Here is a 25,078-nt window from a genome sequence, read left to right as displayed (position 1 = left end):
ATTATTTCTTCTGCATGGTAATTATTAAGACTGACCAGGAATTTATAATTAAATCTGATAAGTGTACCAATTGAGAAGCTAAATTAACTAACTTGAAAGGCCAAACATTAATCTCACAGTTTTTAAACCCAAAAATATCGTTTTCTGCTAAAGAAATTTCTGCAACTCGTCGATTATTTTTCCCCACATTTGGACAATTGACAAATTATTAAGTTTACATTAAATATCGCGTAGATTTTGCAAAACAATTTTTTCTAAATGCACCAATAAATCCATATGTAACGTATGTTGAAGCAAGTTACTATCAGAGCACAAAAGTGCAAATTGATATGTAGATCATGAATTCAAGTACAAAATTAAATGTGCCATTAACTTCAAAGGCTTGAAAATTAAACAAAAACTAAGTTCCGACAAAATTTAATCTTCCCAAAACAAACTTTAAATTTATCTATTTAGTTAATTTGACGAATACCAGTTTCTCTGTTCAAAGTCAGTTTCTCAGTTGTTCGAAACAATTCTTTAGCAAAGAGTCCTGATTCACAAGTAACTTACTTATAGCTCTTAATCACTCGATCTTCGGCGATCTTGATTTATGTTGTGAACACTTGGGTATTTTGATCTACATGAATACAACACCTGCGGTAGTTATTTTGCTTGAATATCAAAAGATCCACGCAGTCTATTCTTAAATAATTTTCTTTCATGGTGATTCATTTTGTTCCTACAAGATAACTTGCATCAATTTGCTTTGCTAAATCTACCTGAAACACTTTGGACTTCTTTGAAAAATGTTGGAGTTAATGTTTACATTAGTTAAATCATCACCTCCTACCTACCTTTTGCGTTCCTAAGACGGGTAGAATTATTTAGGAATTATTTAAATATCTGCTGTTGTATTTCTAGATATCTGAAAAACTTTCGACCCAGTATATCGCAGATAATTGCTGTTGAAAATAGATTTATTACTTGAATTGAAGTTGAAAAATCATTATTATATAGTTTTACAGCTCATCAAGTACTTTCTCGCAAATCTTTCTTCTCTCCTTCACAATAACACTTCCTGCCATAACATCTACACTGTAAATCGAAACTCTGATGACACAAGCTTTAAGATCTTATTGGCAAAACAGAAAATTCGTTCTGGAATGACTTTCTTTATTCCATTTCCAACCTATATCTCTATGCGTCATTACACAAAAATCTAAAATTCTTTGGCCAGTAAATATAAAATTAAAAATCCTTGCCAAACACATCGTCTCACTACCATACAGATGGCAAAATCTCAGTACTCTTTCAGAAGCTATTGCAAGTAATCCGGAGACATTCCCATGTATAATTAGGAGTAAAAAAATTGTTTTACTAAGTAAACTCGAATAAACCAAGTGAATAAAAACGTAAAAACGATTAAAACGTTTCTAAGCAGTATGCGTGTTTGTTGTAGTGAACAGGGCAGGAAAGTAATTTGTCTTTATAAAAGACCGCGAATTAAAGCCAGAGGCGTTACGCGGGGTGAGGAGATTGAGCCGTCAGCGGTGGTGTACGCAAGCGTCACCAGGGTGCCGGCTATTTCCGGACCGGAAATGGTTACCGGTAATTGCAACTAATGCCGAGCTCGACGTTCGCATCGCTCTCGCATCGGAATACATTACGGTGCGAACGTGATTTTTGATGCACGCCACTGTAATTTTCACATTTATTTTAATGTTTTCGCCTAAAACATAACTAAAACTGACTGAAAACCCGGATTAAATAATTAATTTTGATTTCAATTCACAATAACAAACCATCTCGAAATTTATGTATTATCGTTTTGAAATATTAAGTTGATATGAAACGCCCCTCTCATCTCTTGTTACTTTAGTAAACTCTAGACGTTAAGACGCCCACCGTTTAAACTTTCATGACAATCTCTAATTCTCATTGACTTACATCATCTAGTACTTCTCCGGTTTCTCTCGCTGTGGATTTTTTTTCCGACTTTATTCAAATTTGTAGGACACCGAGGTTTATGAATAAGTAATTAACGTAAAAGAAACGTTGAAAAAAAGCGATGGGTTTTCTTTGTATACGGGGTAAGATTTTAACTGCCCGCATCGCCGATTTAAATTTCTAATTTTACTTAATCAATACGAAATTAACCTCTTTACGTCTCTGACGTGTACACTCGAGGCGAAAACGGTTTAAACGTAACAACACCGGGAACTCTTTTCACGTTCAGCGGGACGTCGAGGGTCATTAAGATTTCTTTTTCCACCTAAAGTATGGAAAAACATTTTTTTAACAACTCATATACCATAACATAAAAAATTTGTTTGTTTTCTTTGTAGATTCAAATTTTTGTTTATTTATTTATTTATTTTTTTTGTTTCAGACTTAATAAATGGACTTCAAATCGCCAACAACTACTTCCCTCCCTTTCAAATAAAGGTAAGATTTTATTAATTTTTCTTTTATTGAAATCAAGACAATCAATTTTTTTTATTTGTTTATCAACTGGGGATTTTTTTTTCTGTGGATATCAAAAGCGTGCGACCGATGATAAAGCTGTTGAAGTCCTTTAAAACGACTTGAAAAAACAGAATGGTCTAATTATATACCACATAGAAATAAACAGCACGTAATCTCTCCGTATCATTTTCCGTTTCCGTCTGGGTGTCATTCCTCATTATCAAATGTTCCTAAATTGGCTCGACTGGCTCCTTCGAGATTGTCCTTATCGTACACGCGCATTCGATAAGGATAATTTAGAGAAATTCATTTTTTTTCTTTCTTTTTTTTTGTTAAAATTCAAAAAGAAAGGAAAAAAAACTAACCAACCCTAACTGAGAGTATTCTTTGATGGGGATGTTAATATCCCCCCTGGTCATACAACGTTTTCTTTCGTTTTCCGTATGCTTTTTGCCCTTCATTATCAAAGCCTGAGGAGAATTATCCAATTAGGTCCCTTCGCGGACCGACGGATTGCTTCTTTATGATTGTGTTTCTCTTACGGGTAATAATGACCATCATGAGGAGGACTGTTACGTTTGATATGTAGAAGAATATAAAAAAGGGATGCTGGATAGAACGCTTTTAGGGATGGTTTATTTGAATAGGGGAATGGTTCTTTTCTTAATTACTAGTCTTTCTAAAGTTTTCTTTAGTTTTCCTCTTTTTGGTTTGTTAGAATGTTAAAAAGATATTGATTATTTAAAAAAAGTAAAGAAGAGGGAATAAACTAAAAATTGACCTGGAATATTTTTAGCAAACGTCAGCTTTATGAATACATCTACATATTTCCAATTTAATTTTTTTCCGAGGAGTAGTTTACGCTTTTCAATGGGTTTTAATACATCTCATTCTTAAAAAGCACAATACGAAGAAAAGGAGAATCAATAAGAAAGAAAATCTTTTCTTAAAACGAATTTCTATTCGAGTTTAACCCAAAAGATGGTCATTTAACTGAATAGACGATCGAAATTGTGAATCTGACCGCAAAATGCACATCAATGTTTGCGAAACAACAAAACCAGTAAACGAAATTTGATCCGCGTCTTTTAGAAAAAAAAAACAGATGTCTTCTCAGATAACATTAACCACATTGAGTATATTTTTCTTCGGGTTTTTAAGAAAGCCAAATGGCAAATTACGGTTATCCTTCGATCGATCAAATCAGTCGGCGTTAATAGAGGATTATTGCGTATTGAGTAGCACAGAGACCCGAGGGCTCAATTGCCGGCTATTAAACTCACGCCGACCCGTGCCTTCCTATATGAGTAAATGTTGTCCATTTACAGCCTGAAGAGACTAACACACATCTTGTGTATACAATCTTAAAGAGGGTCGACAGCTTTCTGTTTTCTTTTTCTTTTTCGATTGTGTTCATCCGATTTTAAGAGATCTTTCATTTGATTTGATCGATCGTTTTGTTGTTGTTTATCCGATTTACTTCTTTTTCTATTTATACCTACTTAAATAAGATACGGAGATTTTTCATTGCGTTCCTTTTAGTTGTGGTTCACCATTGGCTTACACCTGCTGGAAGATTTCATTGGTGTTATTTCTTGCGTGACTTAAGGCGGGGCAAAGTTAACTTATTATTTGAATTGTTTTCAGGGAAAAAAATTTAATTTAAATTAATAGTACCATAATTAATTTTTATCAGAATAAGTGGTATCGTTTCCTTCTCGGTTGTAATTAAACCGTTTTTATTAAGATAGCGGTTTTTAAAAGATCTTTCAGATGTGGTTTTCTTTTAATTTTGCCTCTATTTGAATTTAACCTAATTAAAATTTATTATAACAGATTAATTGTTCTAATTAAAAATTTAGATTTGATTTCAATTACTTAGGTTGATGTTCTTAAACTTTTTTCCACTAGCTAATTGGCAATCTGTAAAGATAAATCAATAGAAAGTATACAGTTTTATACAGGTGCCCATTATGTATAGAATATAGTATATATCTTGGTAAGTATCAACTTTACAAAAAAACATGTTATACAAAAGTTGTTTAATATTTCATTTGCCATAATAACACAGCATTCAATTGTTCGTATTTCAGAAAACAAATGAACAACGAATAACACTTGAAGTTTTTTAAATGGCAATGTACCCTTTCGTTACGCTCATTTGATAGAGATTTTTTTCTCTTTACGATGACGTAAAATTTTACTACCCTTATATCTGAAAATTTTTGAAAAAAATGTAAAAATTATTTATTAAGAAAATTTAACTAATAACATTAATTTAGATATCCGAGATCGTCAAGTACCTAGAAGTACGACGAATTATTGGAAATGTACACTAATTTCGTTTGTTTGTTTTATTTTGTATATAAATATAATTTACAGTAATAATTCGAGGTACTTGAGGATCTTGGATATCTAGATTAATTTTATTGATTAAATTTTATTAATAAACAATTTTTACATTCTTTTTTTAAATTTTACGTCATCGTAAAGAGAAAAGTAATCTCTATCAAATGAGTCTAACAAAAGGATACATTGCTATTTAAAAAATTTAAGTGATTCGTTATTCATGGTTTTCTGAATTAAAAACAATTGATGTTTTTTTATAAAGTCAACATTTACCGAGATATATTGGGCCGATTACCTGTGTCTGATTTACGATCTGCTATTGGACGAAAAATAGTTCGTTTAAACAGTTCCCGTGCGGTTATTATAAACATTACGGAAAAATTTTATGAGAAAGATCGCTTCAGAATAATACATGCTACACTCGTATAATGCTGTGATGCGGAAGATTGTCTGTGTTTATCTTAGAATTTCAAAATATTCTTTCTATAAGGTTCTTGATGAATGGCTACTTTGCGATTCGTTTCTCTAAATCCGAAACTAACACTCGTTGTCTAAATAAGTCTGCTTTATTAGTCATAGTGACCAAATCAACTGCTACACCTGAATTGACTTAAAGTCTAGTCATAGTACTTTGGAAGATTCCTGACCACCACATAACGCCATTTAATTTTTCACTAAAGATGACCAAGTCATTTGCAAAGAAATCGCTTCTCACTTTGTATATTCGGCAAGTTCAGTAGTTACTGTTTTCAGGATCATTATGCCTCGGATGACTTTTAGCTATTTCAAAAATAAATTCTGTGGCAATCAAATTTTGTTCTGAACTTAAATATCGTCCTCTATTTGCTGGTTCCAGTAAATTAGCAGCTATATGTATCGGTTTTATCGATTTATTCATTCAAATACCTTTAATTGTGTCCTGCTCATCTTGAAGTATCGATGTTGATAATAATTATCGTGATATAGCAGCTTCAATTTCCAAAAAGGCATTTGCTTCAAAATATTTAATTCAAGTCCCTAGGTATTCCCCGATTTTCTTGATATTGCAGACATCAGAAAGCAATTGTAACCGAACTCTTGGACGATAGATGTCTCTTATAGCCGATGTTGAACAATATTTTAATCTGTATTTACAGGGTTACCTTACGGGTAATATTACGGTAACTTAGCAGGTAATATTACGTAATATTACTTAAATTACCAGTAATTTAATATTACTTTTTACATCACTAGATGCAACCATTGTTATCAACTACTACAGATGAAATACTGTGCTTATCAAATAATACTGAATAATTAAGGTACTAAAAAAATTACTAGACGGTTTACCATGTAAAGTTTTTCATTGTGAAATCAAATTGAATAGCTATTTTTGTGATCACTCACAAATTACATTCTTGGTCACTATTCTTTTTGGAAATAGTTGTAAATTACCATACATTATGGAAAATTTAAAAAATCAGTTCCAAATCAATGAAATCTGTCAAAATTTGGTAACTTTCCAAATCATATCTTAACCCTTTGTGTCCCGACGGTACTTTAAAGTACCGGTAATTTTAAACACTCATTTTAAACTGTAGTTATCTATTCGGCGCATTTAGAGCTGTCTGTACTTTCTACTATACAAGTGTATACAAGAAATAATCTGTATAAAAAACGTCGCAATCCGCACTGTAGGATTTTTAGGTACACTTTAAACTTATTCATCCAGATGTGAGGTTAGAAGTTTACTGAAAAGCGGTACTGTTGAATTTTGTTGTTTAAGAAGGTATTTCTTTGATAAATGGTTATTAGGTGTGATTATTATAGATCATTTTAAAAAGAAAACATTGAGCTTAAATTTAAAATAAGTCTCATTCCTTAATTTCAATAAACATAGTTTCTAAGAATTTTTAAGTTAGCATCTTTTTTGACTCTTTTAAATGTAATTTAAATTTAAATGTGTTTTTTCTTAATATTTTTCCAATCCAACCCAATAATTATTACACATCATTTTAAAGAGAAAGCTTAGAGCTTTAATTTAAAATAAGTTTCATTCCTTAATTTCAATAAATACGGCATACAGGAATTTTTAAATTAGCATATTTTTAATATTTTTAGGTTATTCGAAAATGTAAGTTTTGTTTCAAAATTTTTTTTCTCTATATTTTTCCAATCCAACCCAACAATTATTATACATCATTTTAAAGAGAAAACTTTGGGCTTTAATTTAAAATAAGTTTCATTCCTTAATTTCAATAAATACGGCTTCCAGGAATTTTTAAATTAGCATCCTTTTTGGCACTCTTAGGTTATACGAAAATGTAAGTTTTGTTTCAACATGTTTTTTGTCAATATTTTTCCAATCCAACCCAACAATTATTATACATCATTTTAAAAAGAAAGCTTCGAGCTTTAATTTAGAATAAGGCTCATTCTTTAATTTCAATAAATACGGCTTCCAGGAATTTTTAAATTAGCATCTTTTTTGACACTTTTAGGTTATACGAAAATGTTAGTTTTAACTCAATACTCTTTTTCTCAATATTTTTTTTATTCAACCCATCGATTGTTATACATCGATTTAAACAGAAAGCTTCAAGCTTCAATTTAAAATAAGTTTTATTTCTTAATTTCAATAAACACGGTTTCCAGGAATTTTTGAATTAGCATCTTTTGTGACACTTAGACTATGCGAAAATAGGGGGATTGCATATTTTGCTAAAATTTTATTCCAAAGGCCTTTACTGAGTGTATTTTGATAGCGTTTTAATTCTGTCTGATTCTGTCACAATGTTTCAAAATGTTTGACTTCTTGGGACACAAAGGGTTAACTGATATGGAAATTGGAGTCAACTATTAAAAATTGAATTGAAAACTTTTTAATTTGGTTAATATTTTATTTGGAAGTTGTTAACAATTGTTCATCATTATGCAAAACTTTGACTAAATGATTTTCGGAAACTACTAGTTGAAGCAAAACTGATTCCAAACCATTGAAAATTGTACAAATTTCTGTAAACTTTTAGATTACACCACAACTTGAGCTGTAAATTGTCAGACATTATAAAAAACTTTCTAATCAGTTACAAAACTTCATTTGGAAGTATTAACAAAATATTTGATAACTTCAAGTTGTAGCAAAAATTTCTGAAACTTTGAGATGGTTTGGATGACTGGTTTGGTGCAGTTTGACTTAGAATTTTACAGCTTAAAAAGTCCTGGAAATGAGACTATTTGGTAAAATAATCTTACATGAAAACTGTTTATAATGCAAACGAGATTTATTTGGTTAAATTTTGAATTGAATAAATTTATTATGGAGAGAGAGAATTTATTCTTGTTCTTTATCCTCTTTTACCTTTTAACGTTGAGGTCCGTTGGGAGTTGTGATGTGTGGAGATGAGACTCCTCCTAACATCCGGAGCGTTATTATTGGCCAACGGGTGAGATAAGATCGACGAATCACAAGTATATCTATCTAATTACGCGCGTAACAACCGTGGCAGATTGCGGAACAGGACGGTCCGTCACGGACGCGAATAAGTAGCGCAAAACAGGATATGTCTTGTAATGAAAATTACTAGCGCGCCAGAGCGGGCTCATTGTTGTTAGTCGCGAAAGGATCCAACACGAAGAGTAGGAGGAGAAAAAAATTACAATGAAACAGCATCAACGCTCGTTGACCGTCATTATTTGTGTAATTTTTTTTGTTATTTGCTGTTGTTGTAACATATAGTCGCGAGAATACAAAGAGATTCGATTCAGTGACGTTGCACAACGTTAGAATGTTTTAAAAGGATGGGATTATTGGCGACCCATTTGTTAGATTTAATTTTCGAGGTCGTGGGTCGCTACCTCCAAGTTTCACAATCTCTTTGGTTAACAAAAAAAATTTGTTATTGTAATTCGATTTTAAATGGCTAAAATAAAAAAGTAGAATAACTCTTAATAAATTTATTTTACATTACAATGGAAACAACCCTCGTTTTATACAAACCGCCCGCCTACACAATGGAATCACCCAGATATACTACTTCCGACTTCTTGAGCAGTTAAAAGGGCCTTATGGGTGAAAACTGTAACCACGTGCTATATTAGGTCTCATCCCCCTACATTGTAAAGAAATTAATTTCTTTCGACCACCTGCCCCCACGGTTGTTCGGGGGATGTAAAGGCTCGCGTTTTCGTTTTTGAAACCACCAAGCGTACAACCCTCCTATGCAATTAAGAAAGTCGTCAATTTTTTTTTGTTGAAAAGTAACGAACAAAAGTATCACTAAAAAACGGTTTCAGACATATGTTGGTAAAGCAAAGTAGTTTTTTTAGTAAGGGGGTGGTTTTTTATTCGTACTTCGTGAGCGTACAAAGAAATATGCGTGTAGGTTTACGATTTAATAGCGATAAAAAGGGTTTAAATCTTATTTGAGGATTAGAAAATGTTAATTAACAATTTAAGATGTTCTCTTTTTTTGTGTCCTATGTAACTGGTTATGAAAAACGACGCCCTCTTTAGGTTGTCGTAGTCGGAAACCGTTGGAGAGCTCCTCAGTGATAATACCTTGAAGTGTGTTGGCTCACATATACGCGGTCGGCCCTTTATTTCCACGTGCCCTTTTTTTTTGATGTCGAACGCCCGCACGGGCTTTTTTTCTACAAAAAATTTATCTTGTTTACACCGACGTGCACATTGTAAACTCAGACTTGTTACTTCCTCATCGCTTTTCTTCTCCTCCAACGGTAAACGCGTTAATTACGGACGCGATCCCATTCATTAACCCACTCGGGCGCGAGTCTCGAAATTAACTGATGTCGACGCGTTTATTAAAATTAAAGAAAAAAGGATTTCCCGTTCTATTCGTGTTAATTTCCGCATTTGAAAGGAAATATTTTATATTGCGAGGAGTAAAGGCGGGGTTGAAAACAGGTGATCTAATAAAAGAGCCCGGAGGTGAAATGGGCGTAAATATTTAAACGCCTACGAGGGGTGGGTCGTGTCTGATGTCTCGGATCCGAGGTAAGGAACCGACAATACTCCTTAAGTAGCCACCTGTTGAACGGTTTAGAATCTTAGGGGGAAGTTTGTAAGTGGCTCGAGTTTCCTTTCAAGAAGCAACAGTTGGATATCGTTTGATTTATTAAGATCCTTCGGATTTATGATATTTATTATCCTGAATTACAATTTTAAACCTATATTTATTATTTTTAAGAATTCTTATATTGATTACAAATTTGCATAACCAAAAAATCGAATTATCAATAAAGTGTTACTGTTAAAGCAGTAGCTGAAGTAGCTCCCTTGATCAAGAGGATACATTATTGCTTCCATCGACAAGTTCTTGCACTCGAAGCAAATTCCTATTAGTATGAAAAAAGTTTTGGATGATACTGTAAAAGTGGCCAATTTCATTCACACCCTCTCTCAATTGAAACATATTACATATCAACTTTATAATAAATTTAATCTTAACTAAAGGCCTCACATACCTCGGCTACCTCCTGATTTCTTGGTACATACTTTACATCTATTTCATTATTCAAAATCTTATTTCTGTGAAAATGATACTTTATGTCATTTTATATCCATTCGATAGTGCAATTCCCAAAGAAAACAGATTTACCTTCAAACCTGGTACATACAAAACATTTTTCAAATCTACCAATCCTTTCCATCGAATGCCTTTAACCTAATTCTTCTTACTGCTGTAGTATCTAAGATACATCTCCAATTTTTATTTTCTTTGCAGATTCCAATTGTTCCATTTCTACAAATTGTTCTACTTGACAACATATGTGATCGCATGCACCGCTGTCCAATTTCCAATCTGGCTTATTTATTGTCTCACTTAGTAAGGTTGTGCTTATGAATGCATTGACTTTATTAGGTTTCTTATTCTGTTTATTGTTTTCTTGTTTTCTTGATCTTTAGACCAGCAATTTTTTGCGGTGTGACCTTGTTTTTTCGAAATATGACATGTTCTATCCTTTCTTTTCATCTTACAATTTTGTTTAATGTGTCCAAATTTTCCGCATTGAAACCATTTTATCATTTTCTTCTCATCTTTTCTTCCTGACAAAAAAAAAACATTTTTTGTTTTTTCATTTGTTTTTGTTCTTTGTTCCTCAATCAACAACCGTGATGTTAATTTACATATTGATTGATTGTTGGATGAAACTGACTTCCATGCAGATACAAAATGTTTGTACGGTTCTGGCAACTACATGATATTATCTTTGTCATTATCATTTGGTCGGAAATTGGTTCCCCTATCTGTTTTAATTGGCTAGCAATTTTCTCCAAGTTCGCTAGAAAAATTGACATGCTTACGCCTCCGTATTTACCGTTAAAAAAAATCTGTCTTACTAAATGTAACCTCACTTCAGATTTATGTTCGTAAACTAAGAGTAATTTTTCCCATATTTCATGTGCATTTCCACAGCTTAACATATGTGTCGTTAGAGCTTCCTCCATCCTGTCCACTAGTAGTCCTTGTGCTTTTACGTCTTTGATTATCCATTTTTTAAAATTTTCTTCGTGTTTCTCTGTACGTTTAACTGGCTTCCTTTCTTCTCCTATTACTACATTAAGAACATCCTTCCTTTTTAACTGAATTGTTGTTTGGGACTTCCACAAATTCCAATTATCTTTATTTTTCAATTTTATACAACAATATTTCCATCCATTTTACTTTACCGTTCTAACTTTACTTTTTCTTTTTTTTTCTCAGTTCTGTTTAATCTACCGTATACCTCTGGTTGGGTTGATTTCTTTAGCGACTCTGGGCCCATAATCTGTCAGAGGTGGTGGTCGCAATCTTTTAATTAAAAACCATCGGCCTAACTTAAACAGCTTTTGTTATGATTTATATTGAAAACAATGCTATTTACTTTTTCCAGCTATAACAAAACTATCAACGCTATCTCTACAACTTTTTAAACTAACTAAGTAAACTATAATGTTACTAATTGTTGCTTCACAAGAAATGGGCAATATTCGCAGAGCCCTACTCCTTCATACTGAGGGTCTATATCTATCTTGGAGTCAAGTTCGTACAAGTTATATATAAAGTCAAAGTGTTCTTTAAGAATCACCCTTTTCGACTTTCATTTAAATTTGATGATTATGAATGGCCTCTAAACCTTGCATACATGTTCGATATCTTTTTGAAATTAAACCAGTTAAATTTATCTCTCCAGTAACTGTTACTGCACTGACAAAATTTAAATGAAAATCTCTTATCCCATTCAGGGTTGAGTTGGCTGAAGAACATCTTCAACAAGGCAATCACTATTCTGCTACCATTCACAAGCATCAGCAAAGGAAAAGTTTAGCTTGGAAAAGGTGACGTCCTATGATAACTTTGAGTTTCTGTCTTAAGAGACTAAACACGAATGTTTCTGGTTCTACAACCACAATCTAACGCTGAATAACAATTAAAACTAGAACTAACACTAGACCTAGCACTAGAAACATTCGAGTTTAGCCGCACGTCTGTCAAGACGGCTAAACCCAAATGATTCTAGTTCTAGGTCTAATGATAGTGTTAGTGTAAAACTAGAACTAATACTAGACCTAGAACTAGAAAGTATTGGGTTTAGCCATCTGGAGAGACGTGCTAAACCCGAATGTTTCTAGTAACCCGATACTTTCTAGTTCTAGGTCCAGTATTAGTTCTAGTTTTAGTTCAATAAAAATATGTAACATATTAATATTTCATACATATTTCACGTAACCGTCTTAAGAGAGGTCTAGGTACTCTAGGTCTAGTGTTAGTTTTGGTGCTAGTGTTAGTCTAGTTTGTAATGTCAAATTGTATTGACATATTCCCAGGTTTCTATGGAAATATATTTTTCTATTTTGCATCTTAAGTGAAATTCACTGTATAAAAAACTAACAGGTTAACTTTTTAATTTTTTAAGTATATATTGTATAGTTTAAGTTATTTACATTATGCCACGTGACGCTTTACAAACGTAATAACCTCATCGTTGATAAGAAAATAACTAAGTCTCGTGGGGGGGCATATGTAGTAAACTCTTCTACGTACCAGATGTCTGAAAGTTCTCCCTTGTTTGCGGACCGTGGCAATCGCCAGGTGGTAATTTCTTTCAAGGGGGAGGGTTACGGCAGATGTACGTGTTACCCCCTTTACCATTTTTTCGCTAATATCTAACTTTGTCTATTTCTTACCCTTCTTCGAAATATCCCTTTTAATTTGTCGACCATCGAATACTACGAGTTTTTAAAACGTCATAAATACTACATGAGGATTTTGCAGTGGAACAGACAAGTCCGTTCTGGCTAGTTGAAATTTTTTTTTTGCTGTTTCGTTCGAAAAAATCGGTTCAGCGCGGATAGAGGCTGGTACATGACGGAGATGATTTTTTTTGTACGTTGATGTGCGTTGCTAGAAGCACCCCGGTATCTGGGCATGTGCGGTACACGTCCGTGCGCATGCATGTATCGCGAGCGCCAGGGAACACAGGCAGTAAATTGCGTTATGATAAATAATGTACGACAGTAAATGGGTTTTTGCTATTTTTGTGACAGTGTCCACAGCGGACACATCATGTCGCTGAATAATAACCCCGCGCGTATACATAAATGATGGCGTCGATCTGACATTCGGATTACGAAAAACTGCACCACCAACATCGTGCTGGTTCTGCACTTCTTCCTTGTTGTATCCGAAACATCCACCAAAAAAAATCACTAAATGCTACAACCAACAATTTTTTTATTTTTTCCAATTTCATTTAATGGCGAAAACAAACTTTGAGTAATGTTAATTGCAAACTACCTAAAACCCCATCACCAGATACCTACTTCTTCACAATTCCGCATGATCGAGCCAAACAATACCCGACAAAACTTGTAAAGTAATTACGTCTTGTCCGCCAACGATAAATTACTTTTAAGTTCGACCGTTGTTGTCGCGCGGTCATTGAGGAGAATTAATCCCGAAGAGTTTCTTAGATTAATTGGTTGGAAGTTTACATCGAACAATTTGTACATCTACCTCTTTATCTCATCCTGTGCACCTCCTCCTGTTTACCTTCCCCCCGTTTTACCTCCTCCTTATCCTTCCGGTATATACCGTATTTTAAATGTCGTATATATTTACGGAATAACAATGGGAAAAGGTGGATCGGAACTTTAACTTCCGTTACCGTGACTCCTGGAGCTGTAAATTCAATCTGGTCGCGCGAGGATATCCGTTCTAATGTGGCGACACGGTCCAAGTATCATCAAACCATCACGGGATTCACGGTGGCGATGTCATCATTTTCTACTCTTATTACAAACGATTACACAACATCCGTACTGTTATTATATCAAATCAAGGTTATTCAAAACAATCTTTAACACTTGTTTTCTTGTTATCTAAGGGTAGAAGGAATTCCTTTTATAAAGACTTGAAACTCCGGTAAGGTTTACCGGATGCCAGGTGGCCTTCTTAAAGGGATCGTGTATCCACGATACAATGACTTCAAGGACGAAACCCTCAACAACCTGAATTTTGATGGATTGCTTGAGCGTAACACTTAAAATAGTCGCAGAACTCGAAGGAGTTGAGAGATTGGAAGCGGTCATCTGGATGACCGGAGACGAAGGATTTAAGTTTACCCTCCAGGCCTTTGAAACGTCTCGAGATCACTCTTGTGACACTTGAACTTTGGCACAATAGTCGAGATTAATAGCGTTTACGTCCGAACTGTTAGTATAATAGTTATCTCAAGAAGTTTTAAACCAAGTTTTAGGAGTTTCAATGCATAATTTAAATAATCTTTCATGTAAGGTGGGATAATTAGACACAACCTGTTTTTCTCTTAATACGTAGTGTTCGTGAAACGAGGAATTACAGGGTAGGGCAAGGAAGTGGAGGAAGTGGCGTGGCGGAAATGCAGTAGTATTTAACGGAAGTGGCTAAGTAGCGGGCACAATGAACGGTTCCGGTGGCGTGTACAGACACCAATAGAGTTCGGAGGCCTCGTCTGGCTGACTTACTCGCCCTAGACATGGGAAACACTTCGAGGACGACATGCGAGATCCTATCGGACCGCACGGTTACGCTTGTAAATAATTGATTAACATAGGAAATGCAGTTCACGTGAACTACTTTTTTATTTTTTCGCCAATCCAACAGCGTTAGCGATCTTTATTATACCTCTACGTCACGGTGATTTTAAGAATTTTCTAATCTATAAAATTAGTCAAAGCCCTTCTTTCACAAAACACACCTTCTTATGCAATCCAATGGGAAACCTTCTTGAGGCACTCGTATTACTTCCTCCTTTTCTGTCAACAAACCCAAGCAGATGTTAAATTCGTAGTAGTACAATTCATGAATGAAACGTCGTGTCTTGGAGGGCGAGAACTCTACGTAAGACGTGACGTCACCGGACGTAACGCAACCTTGAGACCGATTCCTTGCGTGACGTCACGACCTTCGCCCAAGAAAACGTCGTCGTCTTAGTCCTGTGACGTCACAACCTTTCTCTTCGGTGGCAGATGTTCATAGAGAACCCCGACGCATTTCCATTACAATGAACGTATTAAGATTACGGGCAGAACCGGTGTCGTATTGTAGACAGAGGGGGAACCACTTTTTCTTTTGTTGAATACGAAGGGTCAAAAAACGGGACCCGTGCGAGACACGCGTACGGTTTTCGATTATTGTATTTTGGCAGAACGCGTGCACGTGAGGGTAAAAGAAATGAAAGAAAGAGTACGTAGAAGAGAGTAATTTGGGGGTTCAAGTTTTTGTTAATAATAATTATTGTTGTATTTCTTTATTTTGATTAATATAGATATAAAAATATCTTAAATGATATCTACTAATATATGTACGAATCCAAAATGATTAAGAAAAAATATTAAAAAAATATATTTTTGTTTTTATATAAAAAAAGTATAACTGTACTCGTGTCAATATTCTCAATAATACCGATAAGTTATAATACATTATCGCGAGGGGTTGAGAAGTTGTCGAGCAGCTGCAGTTTTGGGTGTAAAGAGAAGCGAGAGAGGGCCAGCTGACTTAGTCTCAACAACAAAGAAGTTTACCCCCTGTCTAAGGGTGACTACGGGCACCCCTTATGCCTCTCTTCGTCGCGTAATTTTTTCGTACGTCCCTAATCTTGCTGTTGCCCTCTCTCGGGAGGCCCTACGGCAACGTGGCGGTGGCGAACGACTCGTGCTCAGAGCTTTTGTTATACTTGGGGCGTATCATCCACGCTGAACTTTTTGGCGGAGATCTCCTGGGGGAGATCGAAATTGTATGAACGATCTGAGTGCGTGGGGAAGCCAAAATATACACGGCACTGGGTCACTAGGGCTGACGGGATTTTTTTAAAGATTAACGCATGATTAAGCTATGTAGGAGCAAAAAAAGATAACAAAAAAATAGATGGAAACAGTTTAGATTTTTTGTGGTGGGTTATTAGAGCGAAAATATCTCATTTTTTTGTTAAGATAACGGGACTATTATTTTATAAGGGCTTTTAAAAAATATAAAGGTATGAAAAAGAACATATGCTTAAGTTGTTGTTATGTTAATTCAAAATATAATATATAAATATATATACTTTGTTAATATAGATAAATATAACAACGTGATGTTGGATGAAACGCTATTTTAACTACATTTACATTTTAGAAATGAAGCACGATGTGTAGGGGATGTTCTAGATGAAACACTGACATTGAAACAAGAATTATGTATTATTTAAAATAGTCTCATAAATATACTGCTGCTTTACAATCAATGTTGACGCTTATAAGACGATGACTTTATAATAAGAAATAATACATTCATCTATCTCAAGGTGGTTGTATCTGGAGACAATTAGGATCTGAATACTATGTACTTTCTTTAAAAATATTTATACTGTCTTTTAAAACATACCAAACTTTATGAACATCAAGTTTATAACAAAGGCGAAGTCATGATTAAAGAAGACTATTATCATGAGTTGAAACATTAATTGATCACCTATTAGATTATAAGGAATGAGAACCTTCTTTTGTTTTATGTGCTGTACAATGTTTGAGTTTAGCAACGTTTGAACATGCACGGCTAAAAACGAAACGAGGTTCGAGGTTCGAGTTTAGCCGTCTTGAGAGACGAAGGGCTAAACCCGAATGTTTCTAGTTCTAGGTATAGTGTTAGTTCTAGCTTTATGTCATCAGAACTAACACTAGATCTAAAACTAGCAACATTCGGGTTTAGCCGTCTTGAGAGATGAAAAGCTAAACCAGAATGTTTCTAGGTCTAATGTTAGTTCTAGTTTTAGTTCAATAAAAATCAAGAAAACTGTACAATAATGTAGCGCTGAATAACAACAGCAAACTTGTAACTAAGTGGCTTATTTTAATACGTGTTTTAAAGTAAATTTAGTTTATTGATATCAAAAACAATAATAGGAAGGATAAGATTGAGAGGATAAGAATAATAAAGGTGATAAATAAAGTTTTAATTTGCATTAATAAAGTTCGTTTCTGCATCTTGCGAATTTGAAACATCATTATCAATAATTCCACCAAAAGGGTACTTGCTGTTTTAGGGACTATGAAATTGAATTAAGTTTAATGTAGTCAAGGTTGTAACCATAAACATCGTTTTCATGGTTATACCATCGTATGATTAACTAAAGCGTTTGCAAATAACGCCGATAAAGTTAGAACTTCATTGGTAAACCCATTTAGTCCCACTGGTGTGAAAATTCACTAGCGTTTTTAAAATTATTTTACAGCCATATATTTCCAGATTTGAAGGTGCTAGCTGTTTGTACAATAACACTATAAGGTTGTTAGGCGATACATATCAAAATATTTTATAATTCTTGCTATTTAAACCATATTTGCATCAATTCTTTTCTATTGAAAATTTCTGTTCAAAATATGCAATGGAAATAAAACTATTTTTAGTGCATAAAATTCTTTAAAATTTTGACATTTGCAAGTTTTTAGTGCATACTTTCTTAATATATATCTTGAAACGCGAAATAAATATGTGAATTCTCAAATACGACTTGAAACATTAATGGTGCAAAAACACATCATTGGGATGTATGATGAGATATAAGGATTACATCATCTTTCGTATTATCAGAAACCAGTTTAGAAGCATTTATTCGGTGAATTCCCTGGAAAGAGTCGTTTATGGACATAGTGCGTCAATATATGTGTAGTAAGTTTAGCGTTCATTTACATGAAGAGTGCTTTGCGAAGAATCACAATAAATGATTATATTGTTCACCCCATTGGTGCGTTTTTGCACCAATTTTAGTATAAATATTTTTTAGATTAAATTTCATACTAAAGTTGGTATTTGTTAGTATTATGTTGTATTACTATTATTATTTATTTATGACTAGCTTATTACTTGGTTAATAAATGATAATCAAAATATTTTTGTGTTATTATTCGTTGCATTTTTGCACCATCTCATATCTCAAAAAAGCATTTTTTTTTCAAACGCCTGTGTACATTTTTATACTTTCATTCCATCTTATCTCAAGGCAAATTATAAAAAATCGATTTTTTTTAATAAAAAGCAGCGTGGGACTAAATGGGTTAAATAATAAAGATTTGTGTTTTTGAAAGTTAAAATTTTGTACTTCTTCTAACTAAAATATAACATAAAATTTTCTTGTTACAAGTACATATTTAAATCTATTAGAAAGCTAGATTTATATAATTTGCAAATGTCCGATTTAAAGTTTTAATAAATATTTTTAATTGGTTGTTATATTGCATAAATAAATGTTCGTTGCCCATTAACCACAAAAACACGTAACAAAATTCCGGCAATGAAAGTGGCCGATTAAACCGAGGTATTGGATTCAATAAACAGTGCGATATTAAATAATCCGTATAATTTAAAAAGCCCCAAAAATTAACCAAAAATCATATAAAGGCTCCACTCAAATGAGGTTGAATGGGAGAGCGTACAAATTAAGCGAGCGCCCGCGAATGAATTACCAGGGTTCGTTTTTGGTTCTCATATTCAGCATTTTATCGGTCGCGCACACACAATAAATACGTCACAAAATGATCGAAGTAAAACAAAATTAATAAAATAAACAAGTGACACGTGAATTATTCCGAAGGGAAGGCCCATATCGTGTGGACCCCCATTTCATATAGCCGCCACCACTACACCCCCCGAGCATCCCTGCCGCCGGCGCAAATCGGCGCAACCTGTTGATAGGCACATTAATTAAATGTATAATGTGCATATAAAAATGAGGCAAATTACGTACGCTCAACCACAGCCCGGCAGCGTGTTCCTCCCCTGTTTAATGGGGTTCGATAATCGGAACCTGGTTCACAATTGATCTCCACAAGCGTGTTATGTACTTCTGTTAAAGCAGGTCGATGATTATATCTCATTATTTTTTTTTATATTTATTCTAGTTAAATATAAAAAATAAAATAAATAAAGAAATCTATTGTTAACGAGTAAGAGTTTTTTTTTGTATTAGACATAAAGTAAAATATAAAAGTCTTTACAACAATAAATAGCTTTTATCCGTGCTTATTAAAAACATTATTGCACCAAAATAGCTTTGTATCTACGGACTCATTATTTCGAGTTTTCGGTTTCAATTTTTCTACAATAGCCTTTTTGTCAGAAGCCGTTGTTAGCGGCGCGGTGGTCGCAATTTTTTCCGAAACCCGTTGAGCTCGGTTTTCCTCGACACTGTGGCAGTTTTTAATTTCGTTGCCGTGTCCGACGCGGTTCCCGGTTTGGTCTGGAAATTGTAAAATACGCCACCGGTACAAATTAGATCCCGATATGATGATATACCGCCCAATTTCGTGAATAAGGGAAAGGGTTTTGGTGGGACGTCGCGACGCCGTCACTAACATCCTCGTTCGTATATATCGAACCGATTTCCATTGAAGCACAAACGGTGACGGGGCGAGCCCTGGTCGAAATTTACCGGGATCGACGGAAAAATAAAAAAAAACAACAAAACGCGCACGCAAAAACAACAGAACAAACAAACTGTCCCCAAAACAACAACGCGCTGATGAACAAATTGATTTTCCCCGGTGCACTCTGTAAATTATTACTAGGGGTAAGAGTTATGGGACTGCGTCGGCTGCCGATGCGAAATTTTGTTTTTTACCCAGTCCGAAAAAGTGATAAAACCTGGTACTCCTGGCTAACGTAATAATAGACATACTTGTAAATCTCAATTTTGTTTTTTCCGATTTATATTGTAGCAGCAACAAAATTTTACATAAATAACACACAAACGTTTCCTCAAAAATCCAAATACATCTGTTCGATACAAACACTAAACCTTAAGATCAAAAACAGTCCGCGAAAAGAAGTCCAAGACCTGCACCAGGTTTCTTATACAAAAGAAGGGTTTAAGAAGCAGGTATCATTCTTTGATTTACCGAAAGGTTTATGGCATCTGCAACCACATCTTTGAATTCATAAATTTACATCTGCCTTGCTATTCTTTGAATTTTTGCCAAAACATACGATTTCTACCCTTTTTCTTCAATCCTTTTCAATTCAGAAACTCCGACAATAGTTTTGGAATAAACAACCCGATTTCCAAAAATCTTATATTATAAAATCTCTACTTCTATATTATAATAACATGTTATATTTTTTATTTTCTTCTTTTTAAATATATTATGGAATAAAAAGGAATCGTTTACAAAGTAATTTTACGATCACTTAAAGAATCCAAATACCCGATATATACAAAGAGATCACGTTTTCCAACAACTGCCCACCTTCTAAACCACCCCCTAAGAAAAAGAAAAAAGAAATTGGTTTCTTTCATTTCGCCAAAGATTAAACATCACGCCTACCACCTGGTTTTCGAATCTTTAGCTTTTTGGAGCCATAAACTACTTGATGGTTGCACCTCAAGAAGCCTCACCTGTCTGAAATTTGCACAAGTCTCGAAATAATAGCCCAAAGGAAAAGGAAATTTATGAGAGCTTCCTTCTACTTCTTCCCATTCTTACCACTTCCGGCGACACTTAAAGGAAGCCGACCCGAATCGGTCAGTTTCTTTTAACAATGTTACAGAAACATTTTACAACCGTTTACAGATGTCTTCATTCGGTAATTTGTCTAGAATAAATTTATTGCTACAACCTACAAATAGGTCGTAAACACTTTTAAACGATCTATTTAAGTAATTGATTGTATAGGAATGGGTCATTTTTGAGTTTATTTGAAAGAGATTTTGTTGAAAATGAAATCAATGTGATGTAGATAAATTTGTTTAAATTAACATTAGAAAAAAATGTAATAAAGTAGGTGCTGCGGGGGTGGTTGGTTTTGAAAAGGGGACGATGGAACGGGGGCGGGCGGTGGTCGTTCGGTCGGTGGCGGACATCGCCTCCTCTACAACGGCGCCAATGGGAAAGCGCAAGCGCGTCTGGATTTTAAAGCGGCAATGAGGGAATCAAAGAGCGAAGTTTTCAAACGATGACCGGTTCGTTCGATCGATGTTTTATATAGCGGTTGTGGCAGTGGCCACACCCAGGACTAATTAAATGATGGCCTGTACCGGAGAGAACTCTCTAAAACGGCTTTTCTCTACTCAGTTCCACTTTTTACAAAATCTATATTCACTGCAAAATCAATTTTTAAACAAAAATTTCTATGTGTATATAGCCAGTAAATCAGTAAAACTATAAATAATTTCGACGGAAAATTGAACACAAATTTCAAAAAATAATATGTAGTGTAGTGTTTTGAAGATTTCAGAGTTTTCTCCTGTACAATGTCACAAATATATCTGATAGATTAACCTCTCTCCTCGCATATTATATTCTCTCTCTGTAGCTGGACAAAGAACAGCTGTTTGTTCAATTTTCTTGTCAATATCTTCATATAGTAAATCTATAAAGGAATCAATGCATAAACTATACACTAGTCGTTAATTACAGAAAAGATCTACATCAAATTTTTTCAAAAATAAAACCGATAAAAGTTTTAGTTGATCCTTTTGAGTTTTGTTACTAACTTAAAATTTATGACAGATCCTTGATACCTTCGAGATTTCGATAATATAGTTTAGTCAATAGTTTTTATGAATAAGGTTCATAAAAACCTTATTCATATATGTTCAACTATTTTCATTAATGCTTTATTATAGAATATTGTAGAACTTGTTTGTTTTTTTGCGGCGAAATGCAAAAGTTGTAAATATATGTACATTTTGTAGTTTCTCCTTAGCATCCATGGAGATTGGTCTAAGAATTAATTTGGTCTATAGACTTTGTAATTTTCTGTACCGGCAGTAAATGTTGTGATGGTTCAAGAATGTCATCAATACCTTTCCAACTCAAAGTATCTTAAAAGTTCTATTTTGAAATGGCAGCAATCCATTAAATTTGTAGTTCAAATCCTATTTCGATTATCTCCAGGATGCATCATAATTCAAATAAGTTTCCGCGGTTTTCTATCAAAAATTAGGAATGTATTATGAAATAACGATACATTACTTTTTATTCAAAGTATTGTCCATCACTAGCCACTAGTTTTTCCCATCTTTCTGGCAACGTTCGGATACCACGTCGGAAGACCTCTTTATTTTTTGTGAATATCCACGAATCGACCCAATTTTTATGGTTTCGAACGAATTGAGCAAATCATAATACACATGGTGTCGTGTGCTGATACATAGACTGATATTCCTTCTATATAACGACCAATTATACAGACAAATATATCTGATAGATTAACCTCTCCTCGCATATTATATTCTTTCTCTGTAGCTGGACAAAGAACAGCTGTTTGTTCAATTTTCTTGTCAATATCTTCATACAGTAAATCTATAAAGGAATGAATGCATAAACTATACACTCTAAGTCAAATTTTTTCAAAAATAAAACCGATATTCTAGTTGATCCTTTTGAGTTTTGTTACTAACTTAAAATTCATGACAAATCCTTGATACCCTCGAGATTTCGATAATATAGTTTAGTCAATAGTTTTTATGAATAAGGTTCATAAAAACCTTATTCATATATGTTCAACTATGTTCATTAATGGTTTTTTATAGAATATTGGAGAACTTGCTTGTTTTTTTGCGGCGAAATGCAAAAGTTGTAAATATATGTACATCTTGTAGTTTCTCCTTAGCATCCTTGAAGATTGGTCTAAGAATTAATTTGGTCTATAGACTTTGTAATTTTCTGTACCGGCAGTAAATGTTGTGATGGTTCAAGAATGTCATCAATATCTTTCCAACTCAAAGTATCTTAAGAGTTCTATTTTGAAATGGCAGCAATCCCTTCAATTTGTAGTTCAAACCGTATTTTGATTATCTCCAAGATGTACCAGGAATTCAAATAAGTTTCCGCCGTTTTCTATTAAAAATTAGGAATGTATTGTTATATAACGATACATTACTTTTTATTCAAAGTATTGTCCATCACTAGCCACTAGTTTTTCCCATCTTTCTGGCAGCATTCGGATACCACGTCGGAAGACCTCTTCATTTTTTGTGGCTATCCACGAATCGACCCAATTTTTATGGTTTCGAACGAATTGAGCAAATCATAATAGACTTGGTGTCGTGTGCTGATGATTTTGCTGTCGATGTTGATGCATGGCCAGGTGGTCCCCATGATTTTCTCTTCTTTGACTTACCGTAGGGAATCCATTTTTCATTACCAGTGATTATACGATGCAAAAAGCCCTTTCTTTTATACCTGGCAAGCAACATTTTACACATGCAAAATCGGCGTTCAACGTCTCTTCAATTTCCTCGTATTTGAATCATTTGCAACGATTTTAAGCGATGTGAAATTGCTTGTTGAGTCATTTTTAATGTAAGTGCAAGTTCCTCTTGCGTTTGGCACGAATCGTAATGCTTCCACTTCCGTGTCTTCGTACACTTTCGGCCTTCCACTACGTTCTTTGTCATCCAGGTCAAACTCACCGTTTTTAAACTTTTGAAATCACTCGCGACAACTGCTGTCACTTAAAGCAATCTCACCATATGTAATCTACAAGTAATCGATGCGCCTCAACTGCAGATTTCTTCAAATTAAAGAAGTATGTCAAAAATTCCCGCAAATGGCGCTTGTTCGGCACAAAACTTGAAATTTTCGTACGAACAAAATTACGTGATGTTGATACGGAGTCTTTCTGTATATGGTGGAGTGATTTTCTCTAATTCCCAATCTAATGGGAGGTTGTTGTAACTTCATGGTCATTTTTTACATTATCACCACTTTTCACATTTATTTACATACTTCATTCTAAAAGATGCATTCATAAAATAGGTCATCTTAATAAAAGCATTCCATGGAAGTAGTTTCATAACTTCTCCAGTAATTAGACTCAAAAAAACAACTTATCTATAATAACATCTTAAAATAAAAAGATAATTATAATATTATTATTTATTTTAATAGTTTAAATATAAATGTATTCAGATACAATTTTACGAGGTTTAAATTATCAATTAAAAGCAAATAAAATTATACAGTTAATTACCGCGATGACATATTGTGGGGAAAATGCTAAATAAAATTTGTTAAATAATACGTGCGTTGATGGGACATTAAAAATTTAATAGGTCTCCGATAAGTGATAAATTTTATTGGTTTATGAAATATGTGAAATAATAAAAATTAATTTATATAATATTAATCAAGTCATTTTAAATCTTATGCATAAAATGATAATAATTAGTCAAAACATAAAATTAAAGTTTTATATGTCGAAAATGCAAATGATTTAGAGGTGAGCTTTTTTTCGGTGAAAAATGCAAGCCCTCCAGTCGTGCGATCGTATTTATTTTAGACGGCCTATCGGGTTGATCGTGTCCAATCCGCATTTTTTTACGGAGGAAACGCTCGATTCGCATGGTCCGCAACTGATGGGCACATAATGAAAAATAAACGCGGACGTGTGCCTCTGAAAGTGCTCAAAAAAGCGCCAAATGAAAGATAAACAAACTCCGGCGATCGCTGCCCCAACCGGTGGTGGCGGCCTCCGATTCAAAATAATTGATTGGCCGCCTGAATAGACTCGAATCATTAAAAATTTTAGAAGGTAGACACACTTTCCGTCAATCAAAAGTTTTAAACACTAATTTCATATTTCAGGTCTGTTTTAAATCAATTTTGGAATAAGTCCACACGCAAACATAAAACGTTACCTAGAGTTTATTTTTTCTTTTCAAATCAACCCAATCTAATTACAATAAATGTTAACAAGGTGTGAACAGAACAGAAATTGGGGTATATTGACTTCCGTTTGTCTTGACACTCAATGGAAGTAAAACTCCCCTTAAGAAA

The 25,078-nt window shown here is 34.0% G+C and overlaps 1 protein-coding gene across 6 annotated transcripts in view; it reads left to right on the top strand.

The window, feature by feature from the left end:
• The window catches only part of LOC111422759 (homeobox protein prospero), a 74,667-nt gene that overhangs the window by 19,705 nt on the left and 29,884 nt on the right, over window positions 1-25,078 (top strand). For all 6 annotated transcript variants that reach the window (XM_071197858.1, XM_023055972.2, XM_023055977.2 and 3 more), the window contains exon 2: window positions 2,372-2,427. The gene's annotated coding sequence lies outside the window, so the exon portion shown is untranslated. The remainder of the gene's footprint in view (window positions 1-2,371; window positions 2,428-25,078) is intronic.

The sequence above is a fragment of the Onthophagus taurus genome, chromosome 7 (genome assembly GCF_036711975.1).
Source record: "Onthophagus taurus isolate NC chromosome 7, IU_Otau_3.0, whole genome shotgun sequence".
Lineage (NCBI taxonomy): Eukaryota > Metazoa > Arthropoda > Insecta > Coleoptera > Scarabaeidae > Onthophagus > Onthophagus taurus.
Note: the sequence above shows the minus strand (reverse complement) of the source record. Positions and strands in the feature narration are given on the sequence as shown.